This window comes from Orycteropus afer, unplaced genomic scaffold (genome assembly GCF_000298275.1).
Source record: "Orycteropus afer afer isolate SDZICR_OR568_19922 unplaced genomic scaffold, OryAfe1.0 scaffold00502, whole genome shotgun sequence".
Classification (NCBI taxonomy): domain Eukaryota; kingdom Metazoa; phylum Chordata; class Mammalia; order Tubulidentata; family Orycteropodidae; genus Orycteropus; species Orycteropus afer.
The window spans coordinates 805,924-809,288 of NW_006922089.1; the positions used below are offsets into that span (position 1 = coordinate 805,924).

The following is a 3,365-nucleotide window of genomic DNA, read 5'->3' on the forward strand; positions in this document are numbered from 1 at the left end:
GCCCCTCCAGAGGAAGGTACGTGTGTGCACACATTCAAACCTATGAACACTGAGGGGCTCAGAGAGTCCCCGAGCCCACCATGAACCCCAGATTAAGATCCTCAGCACAGCTGCGACCTCCTGAACTCAGGGGTAACTCTGCTGTTCACGTCCAACCTCCTTGTTTCTTGTTCCTTTTTTTCATTTCTCCTTCCTGTTTCCCCTTCCTCCTCTCAGACTGAGCCTTCGACTCACAGACAACATTAGTCTGATGGGAAAATTATTTTCTGCTAGTATCTAAACTAGCCACTCAACATATAACTCCACAATCTTCCACCACTGGCAGGGTTGTTATCTCCCTGTGTATAGTTGTTCCACATAGAAGGTAGGCGGTTCAAAGCCACCAGCTACTCCACAGAAGGAAGATGGGGCAATCTACTTTTGTAAAGTTTTACTGCCTTGTGAAGGAAACTTTCTTTGTTGGTTACCAGGGATGGGGGGGGATTTTTAGATAGGCTGGAAAAGAAAAAAAGACTATGCATATATATACATATGTGCGTACATATGCACATATTTCTGTATTTGTTTAAAAGATTACTCATGGTTAAGGGGGGGAGCTTCTGTTTGTGGGGCATTGACTTGATGCTAATGGTGGTGAAGTATTTTGGAAAAGGACAACAGTAATGGTGGCACCCCATGAAAAACGTCATCAATGTCCCTGAGCTGTCGATGGGGAAGTGTTATGTTGTTGAGTAGCTTATTGTGCATATTTTCACCGCAATAAAAGTAAAATAAAATAAAATAAAAAAGCTAAAGGAAAGAGAAGGAATGAATAAGAAAAAAAAAAAGATTTACTGCCTTGGAAACCCACCGGGGGTAGCTATGAGTGGGGATCGACTCAATGGCACCGGGTTTGGTTTTTTTGGGTATGTGCCCTGGTGGCACAGTGCCTAAGGCAGGTATCTGACAATGGGGAGGCTGCAAGTCAGGCTGAGCCAAACCGAGGCAGGGCTGAGTCTGCAGAGAAGCGTGCCTGTGGCACAGCCAGAAAGCGGCTGTCCTGACTGACGATCTGCACCCGGACTTGTTCCCGCTCCTCAACTGTCACCTGTCACTTCCCTCTTTAACCCCATGAGCGTGAGTGCTGCCTGTGAGGCTGCGTGGCCACAAAGAACAGTAAGGAACACTGGTGGCTTCAGTGGCTGAGGCACTTGGCTGCTAACCAAAAAGGTCAGCGGTTCGAACCCACCAGCCGCTTCACGGAAGAAAGACAGGGCAGTATGCTTCTGTAAAGACTGATAGCCTTGGGAACCCAATGGGGGTCACTACGAGTAGGAATCGACTCGATGGCAGTGGGTTGGGCTGGGTTCAATATGGGATGAGAGTGACAAGATCAATGTGGAAGATTAGAGAGGAACAATGACGCAAGTAAGATGCAAAGGAAAAAAGACAAGGCAGAGGAACCAGAAGGAAAGACCAGACAGGAAGCCCGGGGGCACTGGCTGGGCGCTGACGGGGATGGGCGACTCCCAAGAGCAGGGAAGAGCAGGGTGAAAACAGGACCAGCGGGCGAGGGGGGAATGAACGTCCCCACCACCCTGGGGGGGTTGTCACCAATCAACAGCCCCAGGCTGACTGCATGAGGTGGCAGTCAGACATACCCCACCCGCTCTCTGACTAACTCCGACACTTGTCGTCCCTCTCCCAACACTCTCTCCTCTGCTGGGTTAGAAAATTCAGTCCAGTGGCCACACAGAACTCACACATCATACTCACGATAGGGTTTGTCAGGGAAGCAACAGGTTACAGTTCCGGATCAGAAACGACTCGGGATGCCGTCTGTCAACCTGGACAGCCTCTTCGCAGCCAGGCCTCAGACACAGCTGTCTCTGGTCCTTGGCCCCTAGGGTCTCTCGGGCTGGGTCGGCCTCTGCCCTATTCAGGGGAGTGTTCCAAAGGCACCACCCCCACTCTACCCACAAGCCTTGGCCCAGTGGCACTCAGCTCTCTCTCCAGGGCGAGGAAGGCAAGGCCGCCATCCCTCCTCCGGCCAGTCCCCCGTTCTGCTCCTGCCAGGTCTCTGCCACACCTGCCACCTGCCACCTTGCGCCATCTCTGGTACTGACAGCTGTCTCCTGCATCAAGGAGGTTCACAGCACAGGGACCCCGGGTCCAAAGACATGCCTACACCCAGATGCTGCTTTCTGGGTACTGAGGTCCCCCCTTTCTACCACTGACAGGCTCATTTTAAGCCTGGCAGGACGGCAAAACTGACCAATGCCTTCATTTGTGTTACACACGCCGTAACTGCACGGCCCCACCCCCACAAGGGTGCTGGGCACTTTGTTTTGTAACCGACGTGCCCAATGCCCTTGGTGCATAAGCACCGTATTGGCATAGTCCTTGTGGTAATTAAGGTTGTGTGTCAACTTGGCTGGGCCTGGATGAGTGGCTGGGCAGCTGGATGTAGTTACTTCCCATAATGAGATTGGTAATTAACTCTATGGAGAAATCTATTGGGGCAGTTGAGTAGCTGCTTTAGGGATGTGGTCTGCTTACCATAAATCAGAAGCAGCTTCGGGAATGGTCTCTAGCTTATGGCACACTTGAACCTTGCGTGTAGCCGTGTCGTAATTCAGCAGCCTGCCGTGCCCTGCCGATCTTGGGGTCTTTCAATATTCTTGAATTAGTGGCCTGCTGTATTGTTTGGTAACACTGGGACTGTGCCTTGTTACCTGTCAACCTTGGGTTTGTCAGTCTCAGCAACCAGCAGCCATCTGAGTGAAGAAAAGCCACTGGCTTCAGTGGGCTGGGGAGCAGGAGGCAGAGCTGAAGCCCAAGGTCAAGGGGCTAAAGCCTTGCACTTTGAACTCGGACTTAAAGCCTCCGAAACTGTAAGGGATTAAGTCCCTGTTTGTTCAAGCCATTCTATTTGTTGTATAATTCTGTCAGAGCAGGACTAGGCCACCAGAACAGTTCCACCCGATCGTTTAGTGGGCGTTATAAGGCCATGGTGAGAAAGGCCATGTGAAAGGTCCATCGTACCACAGAACAATACTCCAAGGATGTAAGCCATGGCACTGAGCTACACTGGAGACAGCTGCATGACTGTATGTTCTGCTGTGTACATTCCCAACAGCAGCCTAGGAACCACAACAGAAGCTTCTTCACTATGTGCTGGAAGGTGAGCCACCAGGTTGGAAGCAACCACAATATGCAGTGGCCACCACAAAGGACTGGAGCACACAGAGGATAGCGAAGGGGGCGGAACCCGGCGACATTTCCTTCTGTTGTCTGTGGAGTCTCCAAGGGTCAAGATGGTAACTGACAAATACATCTATGTATGTGCAGTTGCTTGCGTGATTCAATGTAACGATCGATAAAGC

The 3,365-nt window shown here is 51.1% G+C and overlaps 1 protein-coding gene across 1 annotated transcript in view; it reads right to left on the reverse strand.

Moving 5' to 3' along the window:
- PI4KA (phosphatidylinositol 4-kinase alpha) overlaps positions 1 to 3,365 on the reverse strand; it is a 170,336-nt gene that overhangs the window by 132,041 nt on the left and 34,930 nt on the right. The window lies entirely within an intron of this gene.